The sequence below is a fragment of the Lampetra fluviatilis genome, chromosome 69, assembly GCF_964198595.1.
Source record: "Lampetra fluviatilis chromosome 69, kcLamFluv1.1, whole genome shotgun sequence".
Classification (NCBI taxonomy): Eukaryota; Metazoa; Chordata; class Hyperoartia; order Petromyzontiformes; family Petromyzontidae; genus Lampetra; species Lampetra fluviatilis.
Window position 1 is genome coordinate 39,979 of NC_136343.1, and position 23,410 is coordinate 63,388.

At 55.8% G+C, this 23,410-nt stretch overlaps 1 long non-coding RNA gene across 1 annotated transcript; it reads right to left on the reverse strand.

Annotated features, from left to right (window-relative positions):
* Positions 1–205: 205 nt before the first annotated feature.
* On the reverse strand, positions 206–22,567 carry LOC144952638 (uncharacterized). Its single transcript, XR_013640660.1, has 4 exons — positions 22,361–22,567; positions 17,454–17,709; positions 14,656–14,726; positions 206–810 (listed from the first exon to the last, which is right to left on the reverse strand). It is a non-coding gene; the product is annotated as an uncharacterized LOC144952638 (long non-coding RNA).
* Positions 22,568–23,410: the final 843 nt, after the last annotated feature.

Genomic DNA, 23,410 nt, shown 5'->3' on the forward strand with positions numbered 1-23,410 from the left:
CGCGTCTCTCCCCTGTGTGTCTCCCCGTGTCTCCCCCCGTGTCTCTCCCCATTTCTCCCCGTGTCTCTCTCTCTCTCCCCGTGTCTCTCCCCGTCTCTCCCTGTGTCCCCCCGTGTCTCCCCCCGTGTCTCTCCCCCCCCCCGTGTCTCTCCCCGTGTCCCCCATGTCTCTCCCCGTCTCTCCCCCCCCCCCCCCCCGTGCCCCCCCCGCTAAGCGGTGCGTCCCAGCCACTCCACCAGGTAGTGAGTGGAGCCGTCCGGTGACGTCCTCCGTCCCCGCACCACGAGGCGCTCGCCGCAGGCCAAGCGGCCCATCGAGCCTCCGAGGGGGGCGGACGCAGTCACGGGGACATCCAGAGACACGCAGAGACACGGCGGATCACTCGCGGGGACATCCGGAGACACGCGGAGACACGGCGGATCACTCGCGGGGACATCCGGAGACACGCGGAGAGAGGGCGGCGGTGATGGTGGTGGTGGTGGCGGTGACGGTGGTGGCGGTGGTGTCGCTCCCTGACCCTCACCGGTTCCGCCCTGGGGTCTGGGTGCCCGCACGGCCGTGAGGGGTGGGGTGAGGGGCAGGGTGAGGGGCGGGGTGAGGGGTGGGGGCGCTGGGGAGAGGCCCAGCGAACCACTCCTCTGCCGGCTGCTGCTGCTGTTGCTGCTGCTGCTGCTGATGCGGCTGTTGCTGCTGCTGCTGATGCGGCTGTTGCTGCTGATGCGGCTGTTGCGGCTGATGCGGCTGTTGCTGATGCGGCTCCGACTCCTGCGGGAGCTCCTGCTGCTGCTGCTGCGGCTGCTGCTGCTGCGTCTGCTCGCACACAAGGGGAACGGTCCACCAAAGGTCAAAGGTCCACCATGAAAGATCCATCAAAGACCCATCAAAGATCCATCAAAGATCCATCAAAGATCCACCAAAGATCCACCAAAGATCCATCAAAGATCCACCAAAGATCCATGAAAGATCCATCAAAGATCCATCAAAGATCCACCAAAGATCCACCAAAGATCCATCAAAGATCCATCAAAGATCCATCAAAGATCCATCAAAGATCCACCAAAGATCCACCAAAGATCCATGAAAGATCCACCAAAGATCCACCAAAGATCCACCAAAGATCCATCAAAGATCCATCAAAGATCCATCAAAGATCCATCAAAGATCCATCAAAGATCCATCAAAGATCCACCAAAGATCCATCAAAGATCCATCAAAGATCCACCAAAGATCTACCAAAGATCCATCAAAGATCCACCAAAGATCCATCAAAGATCCATCAAAGATCCACCAAAGATCTACCAAAGATCCATCAAAGATCCACCAAAGATCAACCAAAGATCCATCAAAGATCCATCAAAGATCCATCAAAGATCCATCAAAGATCCATCAAAGATCCATCAAAGATCCACCAAAGATCCACCAAAGATCCACCAAAGATCCATCAAAGATCCACCAAAGATCCACCAAAGATCCACCAAAGATCCATCAAAGATCCATCAAAGATCCATCAAAGATCCACCAAAGATCCATCAAAGATCCATGAAAGATCCATCAAAGATCCATCAAAGATCCACCAAAGATCCACCAAAGATCCACCAAAGATCCACCAAAGATCCACCAAAGATCCACCAAAGATCCATCAAAGATCCACCAAAGATCCATCAAAGATCCATCAAAGATCCACCAAAGATCCACCAAAGATCCACCAAAGATCCACCAAAGATCCATCAAAGATCCACCAAATTTCCATCAAAGATCCACCAAAGATCCATCAAAGATCCATCAAAGATCCATCAAAGATCCACCAAAGATCCACCAAAGATCCACCAAAGATCCACCAAAGATCCACCAAAGATCCATCAAAGATCCATCAAAGATCCATCAAAGATCCACCAAAGATCCACCAAAGATCCACCAAAGATCCACCAAAGATCCATCAAAGATCCACCAAAGATCCACCAAAGATCCACCAAAGATCCACCAAAGATCCATCAAAGATCCACCAAAGATCCACCAAAGATCCACCAAAGATCCACCAAAGATCCATCAAAGATCCATCAAAGATCCATCAAAGATCCATCAAAGATCCACCAAAGATCCACCAAAGATCCATCAAAGATCCACCAAAGATCCATCAAAGATCCACCAAAGATCCACCAAAGATCCACCAAAGATCCATCAAAGATCCATCAAAGATCCATCAAAGATCCATCAAAGATCCATCAAAGATCCATCAAAGATCCACCAAAGATCCATCAAAGGTCCATCAAAGATCCACCAAAGATCCATCAAAGATCCACCAAAGATCCATCAAAGATGGACAAAGATCCATCAAAGATCCACCAAAGATCCACCAAAGATCCACCAAAGATCCATCAAAGATCCACCAAAGATCTACCAAAGATCCATCAAAGATCCACCAAAGATCAACCAAAGATCCATCAAAGATCCATCAAAGATCCATCAAAGATCCATCAAAGATCCACCAAAGATCCATCAAAGATCCATCAAAGATCCACCAAAGATCCATCAAAGATCCATCAAAGATCCACCAAAGATCTACCAACGATCCATCAAAGATCCACCAAAGATCAACCAAAGATCCATCAAAGATCCATCAAAGATCCATCAAAGATCCATCAAAGATCCACCAAAGATCCATCAAAGATCCACCAAAGATCCACCAAAGATCCATCAAAGATCCATCAAAGATCCACCAAAGATCTACCAAAGATCCATCAAAGATCCACCAAAGATCAACCAAAGATCCATCAAAGATCCATCAAAGATCCATCAAAGATCCATCAAAGATCCACCAAAGATCCATCAAAGATCCACCAAAGATCCATCAAAGATCCACCAAAGATCCATCAAAGATCCATCAAAGATCCATCAAAGATCCACCAAAGATCCATCAAAGATCCACCAAAGATCAACCAAAGATCCATCAAAAATCCATCAAAGATCCATCAAAGATCCACCAAAGATCCATCAAAGATCCATCAAAGATCCACCAAAGATCCACCAAAGATCAATCAAAGATCCATCAAAGATCCATCAAAGATCCCCCAAAGATCCACCAAAGATCCATCAAAGATCGACCAAAGATCAACCAAAGATTCACCAAAGATCCATCAAAGATCGACCAAAGATCAACCAAAGATCCACCAAAGATCATCAAAGATCCATCAAAGATCCACCAAAGATCCACCAAAGATCCATCAAAGATCCATCAAAGATCCACCAAAGATCCACCAAAGATCCACCAAAGATCCACCAAAGATCCATCAAAGATCCATCAAAGATCCATCAAAGATCCACCAAAGATCCATCAAAGATCCATCAAAGATCCATCAAAGATCCACCAAAGATCCATAAAATAAGGGCAAAGATCCATCAAAGATCCACCAAAGATCCACCAAAGATCCACCAAAGATCCACCAAAGAACCATCAAAGATCCATCAAAGATCCACCAAAGATCCATCAAAGATCCATCAAAGATCCATCAAAGATCCACCAAAGATCTACCAAAGATCCACCAAAGATCCACCAAAGATCCATCAAAGACCCACCAAAGATCCACCAAAGATCCACCAAAGATCCACCAAAGATCCATCAAAGATCCATCAAAGATCCACCAAAGATCCAAAGATCCATCAAAGATCCATCAAAGATCCACCAAAGATCTACCAAAGATCCACCAAAGATCCACCAAAGATCCACCAAAGATCCATCAAAGATCCATCAAAGATCCACCAAAGATCCATCAAAGATCCATCAAAGATCCACCAAAGATCCACCAAAGATCCACCAAAGATCCATCAAAAATCCACCAAAGATCCACCAAAGATCCATCAAAGATCCATCAAAGATCCACCAAAGATCCATCAAAGATCCACCAAAGATCCACCAAAGATCCATCAAAGATCCATCAAAGATCCATCAAAGATCCACCAAAGATCCACCAAAGATCCATCAAAGATCCACCAAAGATCCACCAAAGATCCACCAAAGATTCATCAAAGATCCACCAAAGATCCATCAAAGATCCACCAAAGATCCACCAAAGATCCACCAGCAGTTCCACCAAAGATCCATCACAGATCCACCAAAGATCCACCAAAGATCCACCAAAGATCCACCAAAGATCCATCAAAGATCCATCAAAGATCCACCAAAGATCCACCAAAGATCCATCAAAGATCCATCAAAGATCCACCAAAGATCCATCAAAGATCCATCAAAGATCCATCAAAGATCCACCAAAGATCCATCAAAGATCCATCAAAGATCCACCAAAGATCCACCAGCAGTTCCACCCTGCCCATCAGGGACTACTTGTCTGTCGTGCTAGGCCCCTCCCAAACACGGAGCAAGCTCCCGGATTGGTTGAGGTGCGTCACGTGACCGCGAGCTCTCTGCCGTGCACGAATCAGAGGTCGCAAACGGGTTTTGATTCCTTACCCGTACCCGATGGATCTTTGTCCATCTTTGGTGGATCCTTGGTGGATCTTTGATGGATCTTTGGTGGATCTTTGATGGATCTTTGTTGGATCTTTGATGGATCTTTGGTGGATCTTTGATGGATCTTTGATGGATCTTTGGTGGATCTTTGATGGATCTTTAGTGGATCTTTGGTGGATCTTTGATGGATCTTTGATGGATCTTTGGTGGATCTTTGATGGATCTTTAGTGGATCTTTGATGGATCTTTGATGGATCTTTGATGGATCTTTGGTGGATCTTTGATGGATCTTTGGTGGATCTTTGATGGATCTTTGGTGGATCTTTGATGGATCTTTGGTGGATCTTTGGTGGATCTTTGATGGATCTTTGGTGGATCTTTGATGGATCTTTAGTGGATCTTTGATGGATCTTTGATGGATCTTTGTCCATCTTTGGTGGATCTTTGATGGATCTTTGATGGATCTTTGATGGATCTTTGATGGATCTTTGGTGGATCTTTGATGGATCTTTGATGGATCTTTGGTGGATCTTTGATGGATCTTTGATGGATCTTTGATGGGTCTTTGGTGGATCTTTGATGGATCTTTGATGGATCTTTGGTGGATCTTTGATGGATCTTTGATGGGTCTTTGGTGGATCTTTGATGGATCTTTGATGGGTCTTTGGTGGATCTTTGATGGATCTTTGATGGATCTTTGGTGGATCTTTGGTGGATCTTTGATGGATCTTTGATGAATCTTTGATGGATCTTTGATGGATCTTTGGTGGATCTTTGATGGATCTTTGGTGGATCTTTGATGGATCTTTGATGGATCTTTGTCCATCTTTGGTGGATCTTTGATGGATCTTTGATCGATCTTTGATGGATCTTTGTCCATCTTTGATGGATCTTTGATGGATCTTTGATGGATCTTTGGTGGATCTTTGATGGATATTTGATGGATCTTTGGTGGATCTTTGGTGGATCTTTGACGGATCTTTGATGGATCTTTGATGGATCTTTGGTGGATCTTTGGTGGATCTTTGATGGATCTTTGGTGGATCTTTGGTGGATCTTTGATGGATCTTTGATGGATCTTTGATGGATCTTTGGTGGATCTTTGGTGGATCTTTGATGGATCTTTGGTGGATCTTTAATGGATCTTTGATGGATCTTTGGTGGATCTTTAATGGATCTTTGATGGATCTTTGATGGATCTTTGATGGATCTTTGATGGATCTTTGGTGGATCTTTGGTGGATCTTTAATGGATCTTTGGTGGATCTTTGATGGATCTTTGGTTGATCTTTGGTGGATCTTTGATGGATCTTTGATGGATCTTTGGTGGATCTTTGGTGGATCTTTAATGGATCTTTGATGGATCTTTGATGGATCTTTGGTTGATCTTTGATGGATCTTTGATGGATCTTTGATGGATCTTTGGTGGATCTTTGGTGGATCTTTAATGGATCTTTGATGGATCTTTGATGGATCTTTGGTTGATCTTTGGTGGATCTTTGATGGATCTTTGGTGGATCTTTGATGGATCTTTAATGGATCTTTGATGGATCTTTGGTGGATCTTTGATGGATCTTTAATGGATCTTTGATGGATCTTTGGTGGATCTTTGGTGGATCTTTAATGGATCTTTGATGGATCTTTGGTGGATCTTTAATGGATCTTTGATGGATCTTTGATGGATCTTTGATGGATCTTTGATGGATCTTTGATGGATCTTTGATGGATCTTTGGTGGATCTTCAATGGATCTTTGATGGATCTTTGATGGATCTTTGATGGATCTTTGATGGATCTTTGGTGGATCTTTGATGGATATTTGATGGATCTTTGATGGATCTTTGGTGGATCTTTGGTGGATCTTTAATGGATCTTTGATGGATCTTTGATGGATCTTTGATGGATCTTTGATGGATCTTTGATGGATCTTTGGTGGATCTTTGGTGGATCTTTAATGGATCTTTGATGGATCTTTGGTGGATCTTTGGTGGATCTTTGATGGATCTTTGGTGGATCTTTGATGGATCTTTGGTGGATCTTTGGTGGATCTTTGATGGATCTTTGATGGATCTTTGGTGGATCTTTGATGGATCTTTGGTGGATCTTTGGTGGATCTTTAATGGATCTTTGATGGATCTTTGATGGATCTTTGATGGATCTTTGGTGGATCTTTAATGGATCTTTGATGGATCTTTGGTGGATCTTTGATGGATCTTTGTCCATCTTTGGTGGATCTTTAATGGATCTTTGATGGATCTTTGGTGGATCTTTGGTGGATCTTTCATGGATCTTTGTCCATCTTTGGTGGATCTTTGGTGGATCTTTGATGGATCTTTGGTGGATCTTTGATGGATCTTTGATGGATCTTTGTCCATCTTTGGTGGATCTTTGGTGGATCTTTGGTGGATCTTTGATGGATCTTTGTCCATCTTTGATGGATCTTTGATGGATCTTTGTCCATCTTTGGTGGATCTTTGGTGGATCTTTGTCCATCTTTGGTGGATCTTTGGTGGATCTTTGGTGGATCTTTGATGGATCTTTGTCCATCTTTGGTGGATCTTTGGTGGATCTTTGTCCATCTTTGGTGGATCTTTGGTGGATCTTTGATGGATCTTTGATGGATCTTTGTCCATCTTTGGTGGATCTTTGGTGGATCTTTGTCCATCTTTGGTGGATCTTTGATGGATCTTTGTCCATCTTTGATGGATCTTTGATGGATCTTTGTCCATCTTTGGTGGATCTTTGGTGGATCTTTGGTGGATCTTTGTCCATCTTTGATGGATCTTTGGTGGATCTTTGTCCATCTTTGATGGATCTTTGATGGATCTTTGATGGATCTTTGTCCATCTTTGATGGATCTTTGATGGATCTTTGGTGGATCTTTGATGGATCTTTGTCCATCTTTGATGGATCTTTGATGGATCTTTGATGGATCTTTGTCCATCTTTGATGGATCTTTGGTGGATCTTTGATGGATCTTTGTCCATCTTTGATGGATCTTTGATGGATCTTTGATGGATCTTTTATGGATCTTTGTCCATCTTTGGTGGATCTTTGGTGGATCTTTGATGGATCTTTGATGGATCTTTGATGGATCTTTGATGGATCTTTGTCCATCTTTGATGGATCTTTGTCCATCTTTGATGGATCTTTGATGGATCTTTGATGGATCTTTGTCCATCTTTGGTGGATCTTTGGTGGATCTTTGATGGATCTTTGATGGATCTTTGATGGATCTTTGGTGGATCTTTGATGGATCTTTGTCCATCTTTGGTGGATCTTTGGTGGATCTTTGATGGATCTTTGATGGATCTTTGGTGGATCTTTGTCCATCTTTGATGGATCTTTGATGGATCTTTGGTGGATCTTTGTCCATCTTTGATGGATCTTTGATGGATCTTTGATGGATCTTTGGTGGATCTTTGTCCATCTTTGATGGATCTTTGATGGATCTTTGATGGATCTTTGTCCATCTTTGATGGATCTTTGATGGATCTTTGATGGATCTTTGGTGGATCTTTGTCCATCTTTGTTGGATCTTTGGTGGATCTTTGATGGATCTTTGTCCATCTTTGATGGATCTTTGATGGATCTTTGGTGGATCTTTGTCCATCTTTGATGGATCTTTGATGGATCTTTGGTGGATCTTTGGTGGATCTTTGATGGATCTTTGATGGATCTTTGATGGATCTTTGTCCATCTTTGATGGATCTTTGATGGATCTTTGATGGATCTTTGATGGATCTTTGTCCATCTTTGATGGATCTTTGATGGATCTTTGATGGATCTTTGTCCATCTTTGATGGATCTTTGATGGATCTTTGATGGATCTTTGATGGATCTTTGGTGGATCTTTGATGGATCTTTGTCCATCTTTGATGGATCTTTGATGGATCTTTGGTGGATCTTTGTCCATCTTTGATGGATCTTTGATGGATCTTTGGTGGATCTTTGGTGGATCTTTGATGGATCTTTGTCCATCTTTGATGGATCTTTGATGGATCTTTGATGGATCTTTGTCCATCTTTGATGGATCTTTGATGGATCTTTGTCCATCTTTGGTGGATCTTTGATGGATCTTTGATGGATCTTTGATGGATCTTTGATGGATCTTTGTCCATCTTTGGTGGATCTTTGGTGGATCTTTGATGGATCTTTGATGGATCTTTGATGGATCTTTGTCCATCTTTGGTGGATCTTTGGTGGATCTTTGATGGATCTTTGATGGATCTTTGGTGGATCTTTGTCCATCTTTGATGGATCTTTGATGGATCTTTGGTGGATCTTTGTCCATCTTTGATGGATCTTTGATGGATCTTTGGTGGATCTTTGTCCATCTTTGATGGATCTTTGATGGATCTTTGATGGATCTTTGGTGGATCTTTGTCCATCTTTGGTGGATCTTTGGTGGATCTTTGATGGATCTTTGTCCATCTTTGATGGATCTTTGATGGATCTTTGGTGGATCTTTGTCCATCTTTGATGGATCTTTGATGGATCTTTGGTGGATCTTTGGTGGATCTTTGATGGATCTTTGTCCATCTTTGATGGATCTTTGATGGATCTTTGATGGATCTTTGTCCATCTTTGATGGATCTTTGATGGATCTTTGATGGATCTTTGTCCATCTTTGGTGGATCTTTGATGGATCTTTGATGGATCTTTGATGGATCTTTGATGGATCTTTGGTGGATCTTTGATGGATCTTTGTCCATCTTTGGTGGATCTTTGGTGGATCTTTGATGGATCTTTGATGGATCTTTGATGGATCTTTGTCCATCTTTGATGGATCTTTGATGGATCTTTGATGGATCTTTGATGGATTTTTGGTGGATCTTTGATAGACCTTTGGTGGATCTTTGATGGACCCTACCCGATACCCGGCTACCCGTACCCAGCCGGGTACGGGTAGCCAGGTATCGGGTACCCGGTTGCGACCTCTGGCACGAATGCGCTGTCCAATCCAGTTCCTACCTGCCCACTCCCGAAGGAACGTGTTGAACGTGGCAGTGGATACCCAGAGCCATTCACGCGCGTTCAACACGTTCCTTCGGAGTGGGCAGGTAGCGACTTGCTTGGACAGCCAATTCGTGCGTGACAGATAGACACATAATCCCTGGTGGGCAGTGTGGAGCCTGTTGTTCCTCTACCTGTGTAGAAGACAACTTGACTTGAGGGAGCCAGGCAGCCAGCCAGGCAGCCAGCCCCCTTCACTATCAGCCCCCCCCCCCCTGACCCCCCCCCCTGCCTCAGGCCCCTCCCCTGACCCCCCCCTCTTCCTTAGGCCCCTCCCCTGACCCCCCCCTCCCTCCCTCAGGCCCCTCCCCTGACCCCCCCCCCCTCCCTCAGGCCCCTCCCCTGACCCCCCCCCTCTTCCTTAGGCCCCTCCCCTGACCCCCCCCCTCCCTCCCTCAGGCCCCTCCCCTGACCCCCCCTCCCTCCCTTAGGCCCCTCCCCTGACCGCCCCCCATATCTTTAGGCCCCTCCCCTGACCCCCCCCCCTCCCTTAGGCCCCTCCCCTGACCCCCCCCCATATCCTTAGGCCCCTCCCCTGACCCCCCCTCCCTCCCTTAGGCCCCTCCCCTGACCCCCCCCCCTCCCATATCCTTAGGCCCCTCCCCTGACCCCCCCTCCCTCCCTTAGGCCCCTCCCCTGACCGCCCCCCATATCCTTAGGCCCCTCCCCTGACCCCCCCTCCCTCCCTTAGGCCCCTCCCCTGACCCCCCCCCCCCATATCCTTAGGCCCCTCCCCTGACCCCCCCTCCCATAGGCCCCTCCCCTGACCCACCCCCATATCCTTAGGCCCCTCCCCTGACCCCCCCCCCTCCCTTAGGCCCCTCCCCTGACCCCCCCCCTCCCATAGGCCCCTCCCCTGACCCACCCCCATATCCTTAGGCCCCTCCCCTGACCCCCCACCTCCCATAGGCCCCTCCTCTGACCCCCCCCCTCCCTTAGGCCCCTCCCCTGACCCCCCCCCCCTCCCTTAGGCCCCTCCCCTGACCCCCCCCTCCCCTGACCCCCCCCCCCCTTAGGCCCCTCTCCGTACCCGGCAGTTGGTCTCCACCAATCAAAGAGCTGTTTGTATTATATATTTATTTATGCACGATAGACAGATACTCCCCGGGGGGCCGTCTGGAACATTGCTGCTACCTGTATACACTCCAGTCCCCACCACACCCCACGCACATTGCACAAGAAATTGCTCCCAAGTGACGCCATCGCATCTACCGCTCGGTCTATGGGGCTGCCCATAAATGACGTCATGCCCCTGGGGGGGGGACGAGGGGGGGGGGGTCATTGAGAAATGTGACTTCAAGTAAAAATGCCAAACTTTAGATGTCTCTCTCCCCGTGTCTCCCCCCCCGCGTCTCCCCCCCCGTGTCTCCCCCCCCCCGTCTCACCCCCCGTGTCTCCCCCCCCGCGTCTCCCCCCCCCGTGTCTCCCCCCCCGCGTCTCCCCCCCCGCGTCTCCCCCCCCGCGTCTCCCCCCCCGTGTCTCCCCCCCCCGTCTCACCCCCCGTGTCTCCCCCCCCGCGTCTCCCCCCCCGCGTCTCCCCCCCCGCGTCTCCCCCCCCGCGTCTCCCCCCCCGCGTCTCCCCCCCCGCGTCTCCCCCCCCGCGTCTCCCCCCCCGCGTCTCCCCCCCCCGTCTCACCCCCCGTGTCTCCCCCCCCCGCGTCTCCCCCCCCGCGTCTCTCCCCCCGCGTCTCACCCCCCGCGTCTCCCCCCCCGCGTCTCCCCCCCCGCGTCTCCCCCCCCCGCGTCTCCCCCCCCGCGTCTCCCCCCCCGCGTCTCCCCCCCCGTCTCACCCCCCGTGTCTCCCCCCCCGCGTCTCCCCCCCCGCGTCTCCCCCCCCGCGTCTCACCCCCCGCGTCTCCCCCACCGCGTCTCCCCCCCCGCGTCTCCCCCCCCGCGTCTCCCCCCCCGTGTCTCCCCCCCCCGTGTCTCCCCCCCCCGTCTCACCCCCCGTGTCTCCCCCCCCGCGTCTCCCCCCCCCGCGTCTCTCCCCCAGCGTCTCACCCCCCGTGTCTGCCCCCGTGTCTCTCTCCCTGTGTCTCCCCCCCCGTGTCTCACCCCCCGTGTCTCTCCCCCCCCGTGTCTCACCCCCCGTGTCTCCACCCCCGCGTCTCTCCCCCCCGTGTCTCATCCCCCGCGTCTCTCCCCCCGCGTCTCTCCCCCCGTGTCTCCCCCCCCGTGTCTCTCTCCCTGTGTCTCCCCCCCGTGTCTCACCCCCCGTGTCTCCCCCCCCGCGTCTCTCCCCCCGTGTCTCCCCCCCCGTGTCTCTCTCCCTGTGTCTCCCCCCCCGCGTCTCTCCCCCCGTGTCTCTCCCCCCCGTGTCTCCCCCCCCGCGTCTCCCCCCCCGTGTCTCTCTCCCTGTGTCTCCCCCCCCGCGTCTCTCCCCCCGCGTCTCTCCCCCCGTGTCTCTCCCCCCGTGTCTCTCTCCCTGTGTCTCCCCCCCGTGTCTCACCCCCCGTGTCTCACCCCCCGTGTCTCCCCCCCCGTGTCTCCCCCCCGTGTCTCCCCCGCCCCCCGTGTCTCCCCCCCCGCGTCTCCCCCCCCGTGTCTCCCCCCCCGTCTCACCCCCCGTGTCTCCCCCCCCGCGTCTCCCCCCCCGCGTCTCTCCCCCCGCGTCTCACCCCCCGCGTCTCCCCCCCCGCGTCTCCCCCCCCGCGTCTCCCCCCCCCCGCGTCTCCCCCCCCGTGTCTCCCCCCCCGTGTCTCCCCCCCCCGTCTCACCCCCCGTGTCTCCCCCCCCGCGTCTCCCCCCCCGCGTCTCTCCCCCCGCGTCTCACCCCCCGTGTCTGCCCCCGTGTCTCTCTCCCTGTGTCTCCCCCCCCGTGTCTCACCCCCCGTGTCTCTCCCCCCCCGTGTCTCACCCCCCGTGTCTCCCCCCCCGCGTCTCTCCCCCCCGTGTCTCATCCCCCGCGTCTCTCCCCCCGCGTCTCTCCCCCCGTGTCTCCCCCCCCGTGTCTCTCTCCCTGTGTCTCCCCCCCGTGTCTCACCCCCCGTGTCTCCCCCCCCGCGTCTCTCCCCCCGTGTCTCCCCCCCCGTGTCTCTCTCCCTGTGTCTCCCCCCCCGCGTCTCTCCCCCCGTGTCTCTCCCCCCGTGTCTCCCCCCCCGCGTCTCCCCCCCCGTGTCTCTCTCCCTGTGTCTCCCCCCCCGCGTCTCTCCCCCCCGCGTCTCTCCCCCCGTGTCTCTCCCCCCGTGTCTCTCTCCCTGTGTCTCCCCCCCGTGTCTCACCCCCCGTGTCTCACCCCCCGTGTCTCCCCCCCCGTGTCTCCCCCCCGTGTCTCACCCCCCGTGTCTCCCCCCCCGTGTCTCCCCCCGTGTCTCTCTCCCTGTGTCTCCCCCCCGTGTCTCCCCCCCGCGTCTCCCCCCCCGTGTCTCCCCCCCCGTGTCTCACCCCCCGCGTCTCCCCCCCCGCGTCTCTCCCCCCGTGTCTCCCCCCCCGTGTCTCCCCCCCGTGTCTCACCCCCCGTGTCTCACCCCCCGTGTCTCCCCCCCCGCGTCTCTCCCCCCGTGTCTCCCCCCCGTGTCTCCCCCCCGCGTCTCCCCCCCCGCGTCTCCCCCCCCGCGTCTCCCCCCCGTGTCTCACCCCCCGTGTCTCACCCCCCGTGTCTCCCCCCCCGCGTCTCCCCCCCCGTGTCTCCCCCCCGTGTCTCACCCCCCCGTGTCTCCCCCCCCCATGTCTCCCCCCCGCGTCTCCCCCCCCGTGTCTCCCCCCCCGTGTCTCCCCCCCGTGTCTCACCCCCCGTGTCTCCCCCCCGCGTCTCCCCCCCCGTGTCTCCCCCCCCGTGTCTCCCCCCCGTGTCTCACCCCCCGTGTCTCCCCCCCCGTGTCTCCCCCCCGTGTCTCACCCCCCGTGTCTCCCCCCCGTGTCTCCCCCCGTGTCTCTCTCCCTGTGTCTCCCCCCCGTGTCTCCCCCCGTGTCTCACCCCCCGTGTCTCACCCCCCCGTGTCTCCCCCCCCGTGTCTCCCCCCCCGTGTCTCCCCCCCGTGTCTCACCCCCCGTGTCTCCCCCCCCGTGTCTCCCCCCGTGTCTCACCCCCCGTGTCTCCCCCCCCGCGTCTCTCCCCCCGTGTCTCCCCCCCGTGTCTCACCCCCCGTGTCTCCCCCCCCGTGTCTCCCCCCCGTGTCTCCCCCCCCGTGTCTCCCCCCGTGTCTCTCTCCCTGTGTCTCCCCCCCGTGTCTCCCCCCGTGTCTCACCCCCCGTGTCTCACCCCCCGTGTCTCCCCCCCCCGTGTCTCCCCCCCGTGTCTCACCCCCCGTGTCTCCCCCCCCGTGTCTCCCCCCGTGTCTCTCTCCCTGTGTCTCCCCCCCGTGTCTCCCCCCCGCGTCTCCCCCCCCGTGTCTCCCCCCCGTGTCTCACCCCCCGTGTCTCCCCCCCCCGCGTCTCTCCCCCCGCGTCTCCCCCCCCGCGTCTCCCCCCCGTGTCTCACCCCCCGTGTCTCACCCCCCGTGTCTCCCCCCCCGCGTCTCTCCCCCCGTGTCTCCCCCCCGTGTCTCCCCCCCCGTGTCTCCCCCCCGTGTCTCACCCCCCGTGTCTCACCCCCCGTGTCTCCCCCCCGCGTCTCTCCCCCCGTGTCTCCCCCCCGTGTCTCACCCCCCGTGTCTCACCCCCCGTGTCTCCCCCCCCGTGTCTCCCCCCCGTGTCTCACCCCCCGTGTCTCCCCCCCCGTGTCTCCCCCCGTGTCTCTCTCCCTGTGTCTCCCCCCCGTGTCTCCCCCCCGTGTCTCACCCCCCGTGTCTCCCCCCCCGCGTCTCTCCCCCCGTGTCTCCCCCCCCGTGTCTCCCCCCCCGTGTCTCCCCCCCGCGTCTCACCCCCCGCGTCTCACCCCCCCGTGTCTCCCCCCCGTGTCTCACCCCCCGTGTCTCCCCCCCCGTGTCTCCCCCCCCGTGTCTCACCCCCCGTGTCTCACCCCCCGCGTCTCACCCCCCGTGTCTCCCCCCCGTGTCTCACCCCCCGTGTCTCCCCCCCCGTGTCTCCCCCCCGTGTCTCACCCCCCGTGTCTCCCCCCCCGTGTCTCACCCCCCGTGTCTCTCCCCCCGTGTCTCCCCCCGTGTCTCCCCCCCGTGTCTCACCCCCCGTGTCTCCCCCCGTGTCTCCCCCCCGTGTCTCACCCCCCCCGTGTCTCACCCCCCGTGTCTCACCCCCCCGTGTCTCACCCCCCGTGTCTCACCCCCCCGTGTCTCACCGTGTTTTGTCCACGTGGCGTGTGGAGCAGGCGAAAGAGTTGACTGGGAGTTCAGAGTTCAGATCCATCTCCTGGCAAGACAGCAAACACCAAGGTGAGTGAGTGGGTGGATGAGTGAGTGAGTGGGTGGGTGAGTGGGTGAGTGAGTGAGTGGGTGGATGGGTGAGTGGGTGGATGAGTGAGTGAGTGGGTGGATGGGTGAGTGGGTGGATGAGTGAGTGAGTGGGTGAGTGGGTGGATGAGTGAGTGAGTGGGTGGGTGAGTGGGTGAGTGAGTGAGTGGGTGGGTGAGTGGGTGGATGAGTGAGTGAGTGGGTGGGTGAGTGGGTGAGTGAGTGAGTGAGTGGGTGGATGGGTGAGTGGGTGGATGAGTGAGTGAGTGGGTGGATGGGTGAGTGGGTGGATGAGTGAGTGAGTGGGTGGGTGAGTGGGTGAGTGAGTGAGTGGGTGGATGGGTGAGTTGGTGGATGAGTGAGTGAGTGGGTGGATGGGTGAGTGGGTGGATGAGTGAGTGAGTGGGTGGGTGAGTGGGTGAGTGAGTGGGTGGATGGGTGAGTGGGTGGATGAGTGAGTGAGTGGGTGGATGGGTGAGTGGGTGGATGAGTGAGTGAGTGGGTGGGTGAGTGGGTGAGTGGGTGAGTGAGTGAGTGGGTGGATGGGTGAGTGGGTGGATGAGTGAGTGAGTGGGTGGGTGAGTGGGTGAGTGGGGTGAGTGAGTGAGTGGGTGGATGGGTGAGTGGGTGGATGAGTGAGTGAGTGGGTGGGTGAGTGGGTGAGTGGGTGAGTGAGTGAGTGGGTGGATGGGTGAGTGGGTGGATGAGTGAGTGAGTGGGTGGGTGAGTGGGTGAGTGGGTGAGTGAGTGAGTGGGTGGATGGGTGAGTGGGTGGATGAGTGAGTGAGTGGGTGGGTGAGTGGGTGAGTGAGTGAGTGGGTGGATGGGTGAGTGGGTGGATGAGTGAGTGAGTGGGTGGGTGAGTGGGTGAGTGGGTGAGTGAGTGAGTGGGTGGATGGGTGAGTGGGTGGATGAGTGAGTGAGTGGGTGGGTGAGTGGGTGAGTGGGTGAGTGAGTGAGTGAGTGGGTGGATGGGTGAGTGGGTGGATGAGTGAGTGAGTGGGTGGGTGAGTGAGTGAGTGGGTGGATGGGTGAGTGGGTGGATGAGTGAGTGAGTGGGTGGGTGAGTGAGTGAGTGGGTGGATGGGTGAGTGGGTGGATGAGTGAGTGAGTGGGTGGGTGAGTGAGTGAGTGGGTGGATGGGTGAGTGGGTGGATGAGTGAGTGAGTGGGTGGGTGAGTGGGTGAGTGAGTGAGTGGGTGGATGGGTGAGTGGGTGGATGAGTGAGTGAGTGGGTGGGTGAGTGAGTGAGTGGGTGGATGGGTGAGTGGGTGGATGAGTGAGTGAGTGGGTGGGTGAGTGAGTGGGTGGATGGGTGAGTGGGTGGATGAGTGAGTGAGTGGGTGGGTGAGTGAGTGAGTGGGTGGATGGGTGAGTGGGTGGATGAGTGAGTGAGTGGGTGGGTGAGTGAGTGAGTGGGTGGATGGGTGAGTGGGTGGATGAGTGAGTGAGTGGGTGGGTGAGTGGGTGAGTGGGTGAGTGAGTGAGTGGGTGGATGGGTGAGTGGGTGGATGAGTGAGTGAGTGGGTGGGTGAGTGAGTGAGTGGGTGGATGGGTGAGTGGGTGGGTGAGTGGGTGGATGAGTGAGTGAGTGGGTGAGTGGGTGGGTGGATGAGTGAGTGAGTGGGTGGGTGAGTGGGTGGGTGGGTGAGTGAGTGGGTGGATGGGTGAGTGGGTGAGTGGGTGGATGGGTGAGTGGGTGGATGAGTGAGTGAGTGGGTGGGTGGGTGAGTGGGTGAGTGAGTGAGTGAGTGGGTGGGTGGGTGAGTGAGTGGGTGAGTGGGTGGATGAGTGAGTGAGTGGGTGGATGGGTGAGTGGGTGGATGAGTGGGTGGGTGGGTGAGTGAGTGGGTGGATGGGTGAGTGGGTGGATGAGTGAGTGAGTGAGTGGGTGGGTGAGTGGGTGAGTGGATGGGTGAGTGGGTGGATGAGTGAGTGGGTGGGTGAGTGAGTGAGTGGGTGGATGGGTGAGTGGGTGGGTGGGTGAGTGGGTGGATGAGTGAGTGAGTGGGTGAGTGGGTGGGTGGATGAGTGAGTGAGTGAGTGAGTGGGTGGGTGAGTGGGTGGGTGGGTGAGTGGGTGGATGAGTGAGTGAGTGGTTGGGTGGATGAGTGAGTGAGTGAGTGGGTGAGTGAGTGAGTGGGTGGGTGAGTGAGTGGGTGGATGGGTGAGTGGGTGGATAAGTGAGTGAGTGGGTGGGTGAGTGGGTGAGTGAGTGAGTGGGTGGGTGGGTGAGTGAGTGAGTGGGTGGGTGGGTGAGTGGGTGGGTGGGTGAGTGGGTGAGTGGGTGGGTGAGTGGGTGGGTGGGTGGGTGAGTGGGTGGGTGAGTGGGTGGGTGGGTGAATGGGTGGGTGGGTGGGTGGGTGAGTGAGTGGGTGGGTGGTTGAGTGAGTGGGTGGCTGAGTGGGTGGCTGAGTGGGTGGGTGAATGGGTAGGCGGGCGAGCGAGCGGGCGAGCGAGTGAGTGGGTGGGTGAGTGGGTGGCTGAGTGGGTGGGTGAGTGGGTAGGCGGGCGAGCGAGTGGGTGAGCGAGCGGGCGAGCGAGTGAGAGGGTGGGTGAGTGGGTGGCTGAGTGGGTGGGTGAGTGGGTGGGTGGCTGAGTGGGTGGGTGAGTGGGTGAGTGAGTGGCTGAGTGGGTGGATGAATGGGCGAGCGAGCGGGCGAGTGTTTCCAGGTTCCCCGTTCACCTTTTTCAGCCGTATCTGCAGATGCCGCTGCTGTTGAGATGTACGTGGGAGTCGCGCGTGTGTGCGTGCGTGCGCGTGTGTGCGTGTGTGCGCGTGTGTGCGTGTGTGCGCGTGTGTGTGCGTGCGTGTGTGCGCGTGAGCGTGTGCGCGGGATGCTGTCTTCACGAGCGGAGGAGGAGGAGGAGGAGAGGGGGGGGGAGTGGTGTCCCTGATGGAGCATTTCTTGGCCAGACGAGAATTGATGGAACTTGGCAATCTGGGCGAGGGAAATAGAGATGCAGACATGAAACTACACACTACACTACACACTACACTACATACTACACTATACACTACACTACATACTACACTATACACTATACACTACACTACACACTACACTACATCACTACACACTACATACTACACTACATCACTACACTACATACTACACTACATCACTACACTACACTACACACTACACTACATCACTACACACTACACTACACACTACACTACATCACTACACTACACTACACACTACACTACATACTACACAACATCACTACACTACACTACACACTACACTACACACTACACTACATCACTACACTACACTACACACTACACTACATACTGCACAACATCACTACACTACACTACACACTACACTACATCACTACACTACACTACATCACTACACTACATACTATACTACACACTACACTACACTACATCACTACACACTACATACTACACTACACTACATCACTACACTACACACTACATCACTACATCACTACACACTACACTACATCACTACACACTACACTACACACTACACTACACTACACTACACACTACATCACTACATCACTACACACTACACTACATCACTACACACTACACTACACACTACACTACACTACATCACTACACTACATACTACACTACATCACTACACTACATCACTACATCACTACACACTACACTACATCACTACACACTACACTACACACTACACTACACTACATCACTACACTACATACTACACTACATCACTACACTACATCACTACATCACTACACACTACACTACATCACTACACACTACACTACACTACATCACTACACTACATACTACACTACATCACTACACTACACTACATCACTACATCACTACACACTACACTACACACTACACTACACACTACACACTACACTACATACTACACTACACACTACACTACACTACACACTACACTACACTACACACTACACTACATCACTACACACTACACAACACACTACACTACATCACTACACACTACACTACACACTACACTACACTACACATCACTACACTACATACTACACTACATCACTACACTACACTACATCACTAACATCACTACACACTACACTACACACTACACTACACACTACACACTACACTACATACTACACTACACACTACACTACACTACACACTACACTACACTACACACTACACTACATCACTACACACTACACTACACACTACACTACATCACTACACACTACACTACACACTACACTACATCACTACACACTACACTACACACTACACTACATCACTACACACTACACTACACACTACACTACATCACTACACACTACAATATACACTACACACTACACTATACACTACACTACACACTACATACTACACTACATCACTACACACTACACTATACACTACATCACTACACACTACACTACACACTACACTACATCACTACACTACACTACACACTACACACTACACTATACACTACACTACATACTACACTACATCACTACACACTACACTACACACTACACTACACACTACACTACACACTACACTACACACTACACTCACAGGGAGTTGGCTACTTCCTCCTAATCCTAGAGGCACCGCAGCCTCAGCAGGATCTTCATCACCACGACAACACTCACTCACTCACTCAATCACCCACCCACCCCACCCACTCACCCACCCACCCACCCACTAACCCACCCACTCACTCACTCACCCAGTCACCCACCCACTCACTCACCCCACTCACTCACCCCACTCACCCACCCACTCACCCACCCACCCACCCACTCACCCACCCACCCACTCACCCACCCACCCACTCACCCACCCACTCACTCACTCAATCACCCACCCACTCACTCAATCACCCACCCACCCACTCACCCACCCCACTCACCCACCCACTCACTCACTCACCCAGTCACCCACCCACTCACCCACTCACCCAGTCACCCACCCACTCACCCCACCCACCCACTCACCCACCCACCCACCCACCCACCCACTCACCCACCCACCCACCCACTCACCCACCCACCCACCCACCCACTCACCCACCCACCCACCCACCCACTCACCCACCCACTCACCCACCCACTCACCTACCCACCCCACCCACCCACTCATCCACCCACTCACTCACTCACCCAGTCACCCACCCACTTCACACCACACCACTCACTCACCCACTCACTCACCCACTCACCCACCCACTCACTCACCCACTCACCCCACTCCACCCACCCACCCACCCACCCACTCACCCACCCACCCACCCACCCACTCACCCACCCACCCACTCACCCCACCACTCACTCACTCAATCACCCACCCACCCACCCACTCACCCACCCATCCACTCACCCACCCACTCACCCACCCCACCCACTCACCCACCCACTCACTCACTCACCCAGTCACCCACCCACTCACCCACACCACTCACCCACCCACCCACCCACCCACCCACTCACCCACCCACCACCCACCCACCCACCCACTCACTCACCCACCCACTCACTCACTCACCCACCCACTCACTCACCCACCCACCCACCCACCCACTCACTCACTCAATCACCCACCCACCCACCCACCCACTCACCCACCCACCCACCCACCCACTCACTCACCCACCCACCCACCCACCCACTCACTCAATCATCCACCCACCCACTCACCCACCCACCCACCCACTCACCCACCCACCCACCCACGCACCCACCCACTCACCCACCCACCCACCCACGCACCCCCACCCACTCACTCACCTCACCCAGTCACCCACCCACTCACCCACCCACTCACTCACCCACTCACCCACCCACTCACTCACCCACTCACCACCCCCACCCACTCACCCACCCACCCACTCACCCACCCACTCACTCACCAACTCACCCACCCACCCACCCACTCACCCACCCACTCACCTACCCACCCCACCCACCCACTCATCCACCACTCACTCACTCACCCACCCACTCACCCACCCACTCACTCACCCCACTCACCCACCCACTCACTCACCCACTCACCCACCCACCCACCCACCCACCCACCCACTCACCCACCCACTCACCCACCCACCCACTCACCCACCCACCCACTCACCACCCCACTCACTCACTCAATCACCCACCCACCCACTCACCCACCCACCCACCCACCCACCCACCCACCCACTCACCCACCCACTCACCCACCCACCCACTCACCCACTCACTCACTCACCCAGTCACCCACCCACTCACCCACCCACTCACCCACCCACCCACCCACTCACTCACCCACCCACTCACTCACCCACCCACCCACCCACCCACTCACTCACCCACCCACTCACACCACCCACCCACCCACCCACTCACTCACCCACCCACTCACTCACTCACCCACCCACCACTCACCTCAATCACCCACCCACCCACCCACCCACTCACCCACCCACCCACCCACCCACCCACTCACTCACCCACCCACCCACCCACCCACCCACCCACTCACTCACTCAATCATCACCCACCCACCCACTCACCCACCCACCCACCCACTCACCCACCCACCCCACCCACCCCACGCACCCACCCACCCACCCACTCACCCACCCACCCACGCACCCACTCACTCACTCACCCAGTCACCCACCCACTCACTCACCCACTCACCCACCCACTCACTCACCCACTCACCCACCCCACCCACTCACCCACCCACCCACTCACCCACCCACTCACTCACCAACTCACCCACCCACTCACCCACCCACCCACCCCACTCACTCACTCACCCACCCACCCACCCACTCAACTCAACTCACCCACCCACCCACCCACTCACTCACCCACCCACCCACCCATTCACCCACCAACCCACCCACCCCACCCACTCACTCACTCACTCACCCACTCACCCACCCACTCACCCACCCACCCACCCACCCACTCACCCACCCACCCACCCCACCCCACCCACTCACTCACCCACCCACCCACTCACCCACTCACCCACCCACCCACCCATTCACCCACCCACTCACCCACCCACCCACTCACTCACTCACCCACCCACTCACCCACCCACTTACCCACCCACTCACTCACCAACTCACCCACCAACTCACCCACCCACCAACTCACCCACCCACTCACTCACCCACCCACCCACCCACTCACCCACCCACCCACTCACTCACTCACTCACTCACTCACCCACCCACCCCACCCACTCACCCACCCACCCACTCACTCAAGCACCCACCCACACCACTCACTCACTCACCCACCCCACCCACCCACTCACCCACCCACCCACCCACTCACCCACCCACCCACTCACCCACCCACTCACCACCCACCCACTCACCACCCACCCACCCACCACCCCACCCACCTCACCCACCCACTCACCACCCACCCACCCACCACCCACCCACCTACTCACCCACTCACCCACTCACTCACTCACACACCCACCCCACCCACCCACTCACCACCACCCACCCACTCACAGGGAGTTTGGCTACTTCCTCCTAATCCTAGAGGCACCGCAGCCTCAGCAGGATCATCATCACCACGTTGCCTCACCTCCTCTTGTGCCCCCCGTGTCCCCGCGTCCTCCCCGTGTCTCCGTGTCCCCGCGTCCTCCCCGTGTCTCCGTGTCCCCCGCGTCCTCCCCGTGTCTCCGTGAGAGGAGGAGGAGGAGGATGGGCGGGAGGAGGGGGTGACGGGGGAACTCGGATTCGGAGTCCGAACAAAGTTTTCTTCTTTTTAATCTCCTGGCCGGAAGCGAAACTGTGGAGACACCGGGGAGGCAGGAGAGACACGGTGAGAGACACGGTGAGACACGGGGAGACACGGGGAGACGCGGGGAGACGCGGGGAGAGACACGGGGAGACACGGGGAGGCAGGAGAGAGACACGGTGAGACACCAGGGAGACACGGGGGAGGCAGGAGAGACGCGGTGAGAGACACGGTGAGACACGGGGAGACACGGGGGAGGCAGGAGAGACGCGGTGAGAGACACGGGGAGACGCGGGGAGAGGACACCGGTGAGAGACACGGTGAGAGACACGGGGAAACGCGGTGAGAGATACGGGGAGACGTGGTGAGAGACACGGTGAGACACGGGGAGAGACACGGGGGAGACACGGGGAGACACGGGGAGACGCGGGGAGACACGGGGAGACACGGGGAGAGACACGGTGAGAGACACGGGGAGACACGGGGAGAGACACGGGGAGACGCGGGGAGAGACACAGGGAGACACGGTGAGAGACACGGGGAGACGCGGGGAGAGACACGGGGAGACGCGGGGAGAGACACGATGAGACGCGGGGAGAGACACGGGGAGACGTGGGGAGAGACACGATGAGACGCGGGGAGAGACACGGGAGACGCGGTGAGAGACAACGGGGAGACGCGGGGAGAGACACGGTGAGAGACGCGGTGAGAGACCACCGGGGAGAGACGTGGTGAGAGACACGGGGAGACGCGGTGAGAGACACGGTGAGAGGACACGGGGAGAGACACGGGAGAGACACGGGGAAAGACACAGGGAGAGACACGGGGAGAGACACGGGGAGAGACACGGGGAGAGACACGGGGAAAGACACAGGGAGAGACACGGTGAGAGAC